The 13,495-nt window shown below is 39.9% G+C and overlaps 1 protein-coding gene across 1 annotated transcript in view; it reads left to right on the forward strand.

Moving 5' to 3' along the window:
* LOC148442427 (kinesin-like protein KIFC3) overlaps nucleotides 1-13,495 on the forward strand; it is a 448,407-nt gene that overhangs the window by 269,051 nt on the left and 165,861 nt on the right. The gene's annotated exons all lie outside the window — the stretch shown is intronic.

Below are 13,495 nucleotides of genomic sequence, written 5' to 3' on the forward strand. Positions count from 1 at the left end.
AGACAGATCAGTGTATAGTGGATGCCCGGCATTAGTGATAGATAATTGTATAGTGTATGCCCAGCATTAGTGATAGACAGATCAGTGTATAGTGTATGCCCTTCATTAGTGATAGACAGATCAGTGTATAGTGTATGCCCAGCATTAGTGATAGACAGATCAGTGTATAGTGTATGCCCAGCATTAGGGGCCGACAGATCATTGTATAGTGTATATCCAGCATTAGTGATAGACAGATCATTGTATAGTGTATACCCAGCATTAGTGATAGACAGATCAGTGTATAGTGTATGCCCAGCATTAGTGATAGATAATTGTATAGTGTATGCCCAGCATTAGTGATAGACAGATCAGTGTATAGTGTATGCCCAGCATTAGTGATAGATAGATCATTTAAAAAGTGTATGCCCAGCATTAGTAATAGACAGATCAGTGTATAGTGTATGCCCAGCATTAGTGATAGACAGATCAGTGTATAGTGTATGCCCAGCATTAGTGATAGACAGATCAGTGTATAGTGTATGCCCAGCATTAGTGATAGATAATTGTATAGTGTATGAACAGCATTAGTGATAGACAGATCAGTGTATAGTGTATGCCCAGCATTAGTGATAGACAGATAAGTGTATAGTGTATGCCCAGCATTAGTGATACATAATTGTATAGTGTATGCCCAGCATTAGTGATAGACAGATCAGTGTATAGTGTATGCCCAGCATTAGTGATAGATAGATCATTTAAAAAGTGTATGCCCAGCATTAGTGATAGACAGATCAGTGTATAGTGTATGCCCAGCATTAGTGATAGACAGATCAGTTTATAGTGTATGCCCAGCATTAGTGATAGATAATTGTATAGTGTATGCCCAGCATTAGTGATAGATAATTGTATAGCCAGCTTTAGTGATAGACAGATCATTGTATAGTGTATGGCCAGCATTAGTGATAGACAGATCAGTGTATAGTGTATACCCAGCATTAATGACAGACAGATCAGTGTATAGTGTATGCCCAGCATTAGTGATAGATAATTGTATAGTGTATGCCCAGCGTTAGTGATAGACAGATCAGTGTATAGTGTATGGCCAGCATTAGTGATAGACAGATCAGTGTATAGTGGATGCCCAGCATTAGTGATAGACAGATCAGTGTATAGTGTATGCCCAGCATTAGTGATAGACAGATCAGTGTATAGTGGATGCCCGGCAATAGTGATAGACATAGCAGTGTATAGTGTATGCCCAGCATTAGTGACAGATCAGTGTATAGTGTATGCCCAGCATTAGTGACAGACAGATAAGTGTATAGTGTATGTCCAGCATTAGAGATAGACAGATAATTGTATAGTGTATGCCCGGCATTAGTGACAGACAGATCATTGTATAGTGTATGCCCAGCATTAGTGATAGACAGATCATTGTATAGTGTATGCCCAGCATTAGTGATAGACAGATCATTGTGTAGTGTATGCCCAGCATTAGTGATAGACAGATCATTGTATAGTGTATGCCCAGCATTAGTGATAGACAGATCAGTGTATAGTGTATGCCCAGCATTAGTGATAGACAGATCAGTGTATAGTGGATGCCCAGCATTAGTGATAGACAGATCAGTGTATAGTGTATGTCCAGCATTAGTGATAGACATATCAGTGTATAGTGTCTGCCCAGCATTAGTGACAGACAGATCAGGGTATAGTGTATGCCCAGCATTAGTGATAGACAGATCATTGTGTAGTGTATGCCCAGCATTAGTGATAGACAGATCAGTGTATAGTGTATGCCCAGCATTAGTCATAGACAGATCAGTGTATAGTGTATGCCCAGCATTAGTGATAGATAATTGTAAAGTGTATGCCCAGCATTAGTGATAGATAATTGTAAAGGGTATGCCCAGCATTAGTGATAGACAGATCATTGTGTAGTGTATGCCCAGCATTAGTGATAGACAGATCAGTGTATAGTGTATGCCCAGCATTAGTCATAGACAGATCAGTGTATAGTGTATGGCCAGCATTAGTGATAGACAGATCAGTGTATAGTGTATGCCCAGCATTAGTGATAGACAGATCAGTGTATAGTGGATGCCCAGCATTAGTGATAGACAGATCAGTGTATAGTGTATGCCCAGCATCAGTGATAGACAGATCAGTGTATAGTGTATGCCCAGCATTAGTGATAGACAGATAAGTGTATAGTGTATGCCCAGCATTAGTGATAGATAATTGTATAGTGTATTCCCAGCGTTAGTAATAGACAGATCAGTGTATAGTGTATGCTCAGCATTAGTGATAGACAGATCAGTGTATTGTGTATGCCCAGCATTAGTGACAGACAGATCATTGTATAGTGTATGCCCAGCATTAGTGATAGATAATTGTATAGTGTATGCCCAGCGTTAGTGTTAGACAGATCAGTGTATAGTATATGAACAGCATTAGTGATAGACAGATCATTGTATAGTGTATGCCCAGCATTAGTGATAGACAGATCATTGTATAGTGTATGCCCAGCATTAGTGATAGACAGATCATTGTATAGTGTATGCCCAGCATTAGTGACAGACAGATCATTGTATAGTGTATGCCCAGCATTAGTGATAGACAGATCATTGTATAGTGTATGCCCAGCATTAGCGATAGACAGATCATTGTAAAGTGTATGCCCAGCATTAGCGATAGACAGATCATTGTATAGTGTATGCCCAGCATTAGTGACAGACAGATCATTGTATAGTGTATGCCCAGCATTAGTGATAGACAGATCAGTGTATAGTGTATGCCCAGCATTAGTGATAGACAGATAAGTGTATAGTGTATGCCCAGCATTAGTGATAGACAGATCATTGTAAAGTGTATGCCCAGCATTAACGATAGACAGATCATTGTATAGTGTATGCCCAGCATTAGTGATAGACAGATCAGTGTATAGTGTATGCCCAGCATTAGTGATAGACAGATAAGTGTATATTGTATGCCCAGCATTAGTGATAGACAGATCAGTGTATAGTGTATGCCCGGCATTAGTGATAGACAGATCAGTGTATAGTGTATGTCCAGCATTAGTGATAGACAGATCAGTGTATAGTGTATAACCAGCATTAGTGATACAGATCAGCGTATAGTGTATGCCCAGCATTAGTGATAGATAATTGTATAGTGTATGCCCAGCATTAGTGATAGACAGATCAGTGTATAGTGTATAACCAGCATTAGTGATACAGATCAGCGTATAGTGTATGCCCAGCATTAGTGATAGATAATTGTATAGTGTATGCCCAGCTTTAGTGATAGACAGATCAGTGTATAGTGTATGCCCAGCATTAGTGATAGACAGATCAGTGTATAGTGTATGCCCAGCATTAGTGATAGACAGATCAGTGTATAGTGTATGCCCAGCATTAGTGATAGACAGATCAGTGTATAGTGTATGCCCAGCATTAGTGATAGACAGATCAGTGTATAGTGTATGCCCAGCATTAGTGATAGACAGATCATTGTATAGTGTATGCCCGGCATTAGTGATAGACAGATCAGTGTATAGTGTATGCCCAGCATTAGTGATAGACAGATAAGTGTATAGTGTATGCCCAGCATTAGTGATAGACAGATCATTGTAAAGTGTATGCCCAGCATTAACGATAGACAGATCATTGTATAGTGTATGCCCAGCATTAGTGATAGACAGATCAGTGTATAGTGTATGCCCAGCATTAGTGATAGACAGATCAGTGTATAGTGTATGCCCGGCATTAGTGATAGACAGATCAGTGTATAGTGTATGTCCAGCATTAGTGATAGACAGATCAGTGTATAGTATATGAACAGCATTAGTGATAGACAGATCATTGTATAGTGTATGCCCAGCATTAGTGATAGACAGATCATTGTATAGTGTATGCCCAGCATTAGTGATAGACAGATCATTGTATAGTGTATGCCCAGCATTAGTGATAGAGAGATCATTGTATAGTGTATGCCCAGCATTAGTGACAGACAGATCAGTGTATAGTGTATGCCCAGCATTAGTGATAGACAGATCAGTGTATAGTGTATGCCCAGCATTAGTGATAGATAATTGTATAGCCAGCATTAGTGACAGACAGATCATTGTATAGTGTATGCCCAGCATTAGTGATAGATAGATAATTGTATAGTGTATGGCCAGTATTAGTGATAGATAGATAATTGTATAGTGTATGGCCAGCATTAGTGATAGACAGATCAGTGTATAGTGTATGCCCAGCATTAGTGATAGATAATTGTATAGTGTATGCCCAGCATTAGTGACAGACAGATCAGTGTATAGTGTATGCCCAGCATTAGTGACAGATCAGTGTATAGTGGATGCCCAGCATTAGTGATAGATAATTGTATAGCCAGCATTAGTGATAGACAGATCAGTTTATAGTGGATGCCCAGCATTAGTGATAAACAGATCAGTGTATAGTGGATGCCCAGCATTAGTGATAGACAGATCAGTGTATAGTGTATGCCCAGCATTAGTGATAGATAATTGTATAGAGTATGCCCAGCGTTAGTGATAGACAGATCAGTGTATAGTGTATGCCCAGCATTAGTGATAGACAGATCAGTGTATAGTGTATGCCCAGCATTAGTGATAGACAGATCAGTGTATTGTGTATGCCCAGCATTAGTGATAGACAGATCAGTGTATAGTGGATGCCCGGCATTAGTGATAGATAATTGTATAGTGTATGCCCAGCATTAGTGATAGAAAGATCAGTGTATAGTGTATGCCCAGCATTAGTGATAGATAATTGTATAGTGTATGCCCAGCTTTAGTGATACACAGATCAGTGTATAGTGTATGCCCAGCATTAGTGATAGACAGATCAGTGTATAGTGTATGCCCAGCATTAGTGATAGACAGATCAGTGTATAGTGTATGCCCAGCGTTAGTGACAGACAGATCATTGTATAGTGTATGCCCAGCATTAGTGATAGACAGATCAGTGTATAGTGGATGCCCGGCATTAGTGATAGACAGATCAGTGTATAGTGGATGCCCGGCATTAGTGATAGATAATTGTATAGTGTATGCCCAGCATTAGTGATAGACAGATCATTGTATAGTGTATGGCCAGCATTAGTGATAGACAGATCAGTGTATAGTGTATACCCAGCAGTAATGACAGACAGATCAGTGTATAGTGTATGCCCAGCATTAGTGATAGATAATTGTATAGTGTATGCCCAGCGTTAGTGTTAGACAGATCAGTGTATAGTGTATGGCCAGCATTAGTGATAGACAGATCAGTGTATAGTGTATGCCCAGCATTAGTGATAGACAGATCATTGTATAGTGTATGGCCAGCATTAGTGATAGACAGATCAGTGTATAGTGGATGCCCAGCATTAGTGATAGATAATTGTATAGAGTATGCCCAGCGTTAGTGATAGACAGATCAGTGTATAGTGTATGCCCAGCATTAGTGATAGACAGATCAGTGTATAGTGTATGCCCAGCTTAAGTGATAGACAGATCAGTGTATAGTGTATGCCCAGCATTAGTGATAGACAGATCAGTGTATAGTGTATGCCCAGCATTAGTGATAGATAATTGTATAGTGTATGCCCAGCATTAGTGATAGACAGATCAGTGTATAGTGTATTCCCAGCATTAGTAATAGACAGATCAGTGTATAGTGGATGCCCGGCATTAGAGATAGACAGATAATTGTATAGTGTATGCCCGGCATTAGTAATAGACAGATCAGTGTATAGTGTATGCCCTGCATTAGTGATAGACAGATCATTGTGTAGTGTATGCCCAGCATTAGTGATAGACAGATCATTGTATAGTGTATGCCCAGCATTAGTGATAGATCAGTGTATAGTGTATGCCCGGCATTAGTGATAGACAGATCAGTGTATAGTGTATGCCTGGCATTAGTGATAGACAGATCATTGTATAGTGTATGCCCGGCATTAGTGATAGACAGATCAGTGTATAGTGTATGCCCACCATTAGTGATAGACAGATCATTGTATAGTGTATGGCCAGCATTAGTGATAGACAGATCAGTGTATAGTGTATACCCAGCATTAATGACAGACAGATCAGTGTATAGTGTATGCCCAGCATTAGTGATAGATAATTGTATAGTGTATGCCCAGCATTAGTGATAGACAGATCAGTGTATACTGTATGCCCAGCATTAGTGATAGACAGATCAGTGTATAGTGTATGCCCAGCATTAGTGATAGATCAGTGTATAGTGTGTGCCCGGCATTAGTGACAGATCAGTGTATAGTGTATACCCAGCATTAGTGATAGACAGATCAGTGTATAGTGTATGCCCAGCATTAGTGATAGACAGATCAGTGTATAGTGTATGCCCAGCATTAGTGATAGACAGATCAGTGTATAGTGTATGCCCAGCATTAGTGATAGACAGATCAGTGTATAGTGTATTCCCAGCATTAGTGATAGACAGATCAGTGTATAGTGTATGCCCAGCATTAGTGATAGACAGATCAGTGTATAGTGTATGCCCAACATTAGTGATAGACAGATCAGTGTATAGTGTATGCCCAGCATTAGTGATAGACAGATCAGTGTATAGTGTATGCCCAGCATTAGTGATAGACAGATCAGTGTATAGTGTATGCCCAGCATTAGTGATAGACAGATCAGTGTATAGTGTATACCCGGCATTAGTGATATACAGATCAGTGTATAGTGTATGCCCAGAATTAGTGATAGACAGATCAGTGTATAGTGTATGCCCTGCATTAGTGATAGACAGATCAGTGTATAGTGTATACCCAGCATTAGTGATATACAGATCAGAGTATAGTGTATGCCCAGCATTACTGATAGACAGATCAGTGTATAGTGTATGCCCAGCATTAGTGATAGATCAATGTATAGTGTATGCCCAGGATTAGTGATAGATCAGTGTATAGTGTATGCCCAGCATTAGTGACAGACAGATACGTGTATAGTGTATGCCCAGCATTAGTGATAGATCAGTGTATAGTGTATGCCCAGCATTAGTGATAGATCAGTGTATAGTGTATGCCCTGCATTAGTGATAGACAGATCAGTGTATAGAGTATGCCCAGCATTAGTGATAGACAGATCATTGTATAGTGTATTCCCAGCATTAGTGATAGACAGCTCAGTGTATTGTGTATACCCAGCATTAGTGATAGACAGATCAGTGTATAGTGTATGCCCAGCATTAGTGATAGACAGATCAGTGTATAGTGGATGCCCAGCATTAGTGATAGGCAGCTCAGTGTATAGTGTATGCCCAGCATTAGTAACCGACAGATAATTGTATAGTGTATGCCCAGCATTAGTGACCGACAGATCATTGTATAGTGTATGCCCAGCATTAGTGATAGACAGATCAGTGTATAGTGTATACCCAGCATTATTGATAGACAGATCAGTGTATAGTGCATACCCAGCATTAGTGATAGACAGATCAGTGTATAGTGTATGCCCAGCATTAGTGATAGACAGATCAGTGTATAGTGTATGCCCAGCATTAGTGATAGACAGATCATTGTATAGTGTATGCCCAGCATTAGTGATATACAGATCATTGTATAGTGTATGCACAGCATTAGTGATAGACAGATCAGTGTATAGTGTATGCCCAGCATTAGTGATAGACAGATCATTGTATAGTGTATACCCAGCATTAGTGATAGACAGATCATTGTATAGTGTATGCCCAGCATTAGTGATATACAGATCATTGTATAGTGTATACAGCATTAGTGATAGACAGATCAGTGTTATACTGTATGCCCAGCATTAGTGATAGACAGATCAGTGTATAGTGTATGCCCAGCATTAGTGATAGACAGATCAGTGTATAGTGTATGCCTCAGCATTAGTGATAGGCAGCTCAGTGTATAGTGGATGCCCAGCATTAGTGATAGGCAGCTCAGTGTATAGTGTATGCCCAGCATTAGTGACCGACAGATCATTGTATAGTGTATGCCCAGCATTAGTGACCGACAGATCATTGTATAGTGTATGCCCAGCATTAGTGATAGACAGATCAGTGTATAGTGTATGCCCAGCATTAGTGATAGATCAGTGTATAGTGTATGCCCAGCATTAGTGATAGATCAGTGTATAGTGTATGCCCAGCATTAGTGATAGATCAGTGTATAGTGTATGCCCAGCATTAGTGATAGATCAGTGTATAGTGTATGCCCAGCATTAGTGATAGATCAGTGTATAGTGTATGCCCAGCATTAGTGATAGATCAGTGTATAGTGTATGCCCAGCATTAGTGATAGACAGATCAGTGTATAGTGTATGCCCAGCATTAGTGATAGATAATTGTATAGTGTATGCCCAGCATTAGTGATAGACAGATCAGTGTTATAGTGTATGCCCAGCATTAGTGATAGATCAGTGTATAGTGTATGCCCAGCATTAGTGATAAACAGATCAGTGTATAGTGTATGCCCAGCATTAGTGATAGATCAGTGTATAGTGTATGCCCAGCATTAGTGATAGACAGATCAGTGTATAGTGTATGCCCAGCATTAGTGATAGATCAGTGTATAGTGTATGCCCAGCATTAGTGATAGACAGATGTGTATAGTGTATACCCAGCATTAGTGATAGACAGATCATTGTATAGTGTATGCCCAGCATTAGTGATATACAGATCATTGTATAGTGTATACCCAGCATTAGTGATAGACAGATGTGTATAGTGTATACCCAGCATTAGTGATAGACAGATCATTGTATAGTGTATGCCCAGCATTAGTGATAGATCAGTGTATAGTGTATGCCCACCATTAGTGACAGACAGATCATTGTATAGTGTATGCCCAGCATTAGTGATAGATCACTGAATAGTGTATGCCCAGAATTAGTGACAGACAGATCAGTGTATAGTGTATGCCCACCATTAGTGACAGACAGATCAGTGTATAGTGTATGCCCAGCATTAGTGATAGATCAGTGTATAGTGTATGCCCAGCATTAGTGATAGATCAGTGTATAGTGTATGCCCAGCATTAGTGATAGACAGATCAGTATATAGTGTATGCCCAACATTAGTGATAGACAGATCAGTGTATAGTGTATGCCCAGCATTAGTGATAGACAGATCAGTGTATAGTGTATGCCCAGCATTAGTGATAGACAGATCAGTGTATAGTGTATGCCCAGCATTAGTGATAGACAGATCAGTGTATAGTGTATGCCCAGCATTAGTGACAGACAGATCAGTGTATAGTGTATGCCCAGCATTAGTGATAGATCAGTGTATAGTGTATGCCCAGCATTAGTGATAGACAGATAAGTGTATGGTGTATGCCCAGCATTAGTGATAGACAGATAAGTGTATGGTGTATGCCCAGCATTAGTGATAGACAGATCAGTGTATAGTGTATGCCCGGCATTAGTGACCGACAGATCAGTGTATAGTGTATGCCCGGCATTAGTGATAGACAGATCATTGTATAGTGTATACCCAGCATTAGTGATAGACAGATCAGTGTATAGTGTATGCCCAGCATTAGTGATAGACAGATCAGTGTATAGTGTATGCCCGGCATTAGTGACCGACAGATCATTGTATAGTGTATGCCCGGCATTAGTGATAGACAGATCAGTGTATAGTGTATACCCGGCATTAGTGATATACAGATCAGTGTATAGTGTATGCCCAGAATTAGTGATAGACAGATCAGTGTATAGTGTATGCCCTGCATTAGTGATAGACAGATCAGTGTATAGTGTATGCCCAGCATTAGTGATAGATCAGTGTATAGTGTATGCCCAGCATTAGTGATAGATCAGTGTATAGTGTATTTCCAGCATTAGTGATAGACAGATGTGTATAGTGTATGCCCAGCATTAGTGATAGACAGATCAGTGTTATAGTGTATGCCCAGCATTACTGATAGACAGATCAGTGTATAGTGTATGCCCAGCATTAGTGATAGACAGATCAGTGTATACTGTATGCCCAGCATTAGTGATAGACAGATCAGTGTATAGTGTATGCCCAGCATTAGTGATAGATCAGTGTATAGTGTATGCCCTGCATTAGTGATAGATCAGTGTATAGTGTATGCCCAGCATTAGTGATAGATCAGTGTATAGTGTATGCCCAGCATTAGTGATAGACAGATCAGTGTATAGTGTATGCCCAGCATTAGTGATAGATAATTGTATAGTGTATGCCCAGCATTAGTGAGAGACAGATCAGTGTTATAGTGTATGCCCAGCATTACTGATAGACAGATCAGTGTTATAGTGTATGCCCAGCATTACTGATAGACAGATCAGTGTTATAGTGTATGCCCAGCATTAGTGATAGACAGATCAGTGTTATAGTGTATGCCCAGCATTACTGATAGACAGATCAGTGTATAGTGTATGCCCAGCATTAGTGATAGACAGATCAGTGTATACTGTATGCCCAGCATTAGTGATAGACAGATCAGTGTATAGTGTATGCCCAGCATTAGTGATAGACAGATCAGTGTATAGTGTATGCCCAGCATTAGTGATAGATCATTGTATAGTGTATGTCCAGCATTAGTGATAGACAGATCAGTGTATAGTGTATGCCCAGCATTAGTGATAGATCAGTGTATAGTGTATTTCCAGCATTAGTGATAGACAGAGGTGTATAGTGTATGCCCAGCATTAGTGATAGACAGATCAGTGTATAGTGTATGCCCAGCATTAGTGATAGACAGATCAGTGTATAGTGTATACCCGGCATTAGTGATATACAGATCAGTGTATAGTGTATGCCCAGAATTAGTGATAGACAGATCAGTGTATAGTGTATGCCCTGCATTAGTGATAGACAGATCAGTGTATAGTGTATACCCAGCATTAGTGATATACAGATCAGAGTATAGTGTATGCCCAGCATTACTGATAGACAGATCAGTGTATAGTGTATGCCCAGCATTAGTGATAGATCAATGTATAGTGTATGCCCAGGATTAGTGATAGATCAGTGTATAGTGTATGCCCAGCATTAGTGACAGACAGATACGTGTATAGTGTATGCCCAGCATTAGTGATAGATCAGTGTATAGTGTATGCCCAGCATTAGTGATAGATCAGTGTATAGTGTATGCCCTGCATTAGTGATAGACAGATCAGTGTATAGAGTATGCCCAGCATTAGTGATAGACAGATCATTGTATAGTGTATTCCCAGCATTAGTGATAGACAGCTCAGTGTATTGTGTATACCCAGCATTAGTGATAGACAGATCAGTGTATAGTGTATGCCCAGCATTAGTGATAGACAGATCAGTGTATAGTGGATGCCCAGCATTAGTGATAGGCAGCTCAGTGTATAGTGTATGCCCAGCATTAGTAACCGACAGATAATTGTATAGTGTATGCCCAGCATTAGTGACCGACAGATCATTGTATAGTGTATGCCCAGCATTAGTGATAGACAGATCAGTGTATAGTGTATACCCAGCATTATTGATAGACAGATCAGTGTATAGTGCATACCCAGCATTAGTGATAGACAGATCAGTGTATAGTGTATGCCCAGCATTAGTGATAGACAGATCAGTGTATAGTGTATGCCCAGCATTAGTGATAGACAGATCATTGTATAGTGTATGCCCAGCATTAGTGATATACAGATCATTGTATAGTGTATGCACAGCATTAGTGATAGACAGATCAGTGTATAGTGTATGCCCAGCATTAGTGATAGACAGATCATTGTATAGTGTATACCCAGCATTAGTGATAGACAGATCATTGTATAGTGTATGCCCAGCATTAGTGATATACAGATCATTGTATAGTGTATACCCAGCATTAGTGATAGACAGATCAGTGTATACTGTATGCCCAGCATTAGTGATAGACAGATCAGTGTATAGTGTATGCCCAGCATTAGTGATAGACAGATCAGTGTATAGTGTATGCCCAGCATTAGTGATAGGCAGCTCAGTGTATAGTGGATGCCCAGCATTAGTGATAGGCAGCTCAGTGTATAGTGTATGCCCAGCATTAGTGACCGACAGATCATTGTATAGTGTATGCCCAGCATTAGTGACCGACAGATCATTGTATAGTGTATGCCCAGCATTAGTGATAGACAGATCAGTGTATAGTGTATGCCCAGCATTAGTGATAGATCAGTGTATAGTGTATGCCCAGCATTAGTGATAGATCAGTGTATAGTGTATGCCCAGCATTAGTGATAGATCAGTGTATAGTGTATGCCCAGCATTAGTGATAGATCAGTGTATAGTGTATGCCCAGCATTAGTGATAGATCAGTGTATAGTGTATGCCCAGCATTAGTGATAGATCAGTGTATAGTGTATGCCCAGCATTAGTGATAGACAGATCAGTGTATAGTGTATGCCCAGCATTAGTGATAGATAATTGTATAGTGTATGCCCAGCATTAGTGATAGACAGATCAGTGTTATAGTGTATGCCCAGCATTAGTGATAGATCAGTGTATAGTGTATGCCCAGCATTAGTGATAAACAGATCAGTGTATAGTGTATGCCCAGCATTAGTGATAGATCAGTGTATAGTGTATGCCCAGCATTAGTGATAGACAGATCAGTGTATAGTGTATGCCCAGCATTAGTGATAGATCAGTGTATAGTGTATGCCCAGCATTAGTGATAGACAGATGTGTATAGTGTATACCCAGCATTAGTGATAGACAGATCATTGTATAGTGTATGCCCAGCATTAGTGATATACAGATCATTGTATAGTGTATACCCAGCATTAGTGATAGACAGATGTGTATAGTGTATACCCAGCATTAGTGATAGACAGATCATTGTATAGTGTATGCCCAGCATTAGTGATAGATCAGTGTATAGTGTATGCCCACCATTAGTGACAGACAGATCATTGTATAGTGTATGCCCAGCATTAGTGATAGATCACTGAATAGTGTATGCCCAGAATTAGTGACAGACAGATCAGTGTATAGTGTATGCCCACCATTAGTGACAGACAGATCAGTGTATAGTGTATGCCCAGCATTAGTGATAGATCAGTGTATAGTGTATGCCCAGCATTAGTGATAGATCAGTGTATAGTGTATGCCCAGCATTAGTGATAGACAGATCAGTATATAGTGTATGCCCAACATTAGTGATAGACAGATCAGTGTATAGTGTATGCCCAGCATTAGTGATAGACAGATCAGTGTATAGTGTATGCCCAGCATTAGTGATAGACAGATCAGTGTATAGTGTATGCCCAGCATTAGTGATAGACAGATCAGTGTATAGTGTATGCCCAGCATTAGTGACAGACAGATCAGTGTATAGTGTATGCCCAGCATTAGTGATAGATCAGTGTATAGTGTATGCCCAGCATTAGTGATAGACAGATAAGTGTATGGTGTATGCCCAGCATTAGTGATAGACAGATAAGTGTATGGTGTATGCCCAGCATTAGTGATAGACAGATCAGTGTATAGTGTATGCCCGGCATTAGTGACCGACAGATCAGTGTATA

This window comes from Taudactylus pleione, unplaced genomic scaffold (genome assembly GCF_031769625.1).
Source record: "Taudactylus pleione unplaced genomic scaffold, aTauple2 ptg001525l, whole genome shotgun sequence".
NCBI lineage: Eukaryota > Metazoa > Chordata > Amphibia > Anura > Myobatrachidae > Taudactylus > Taudactylus pleione.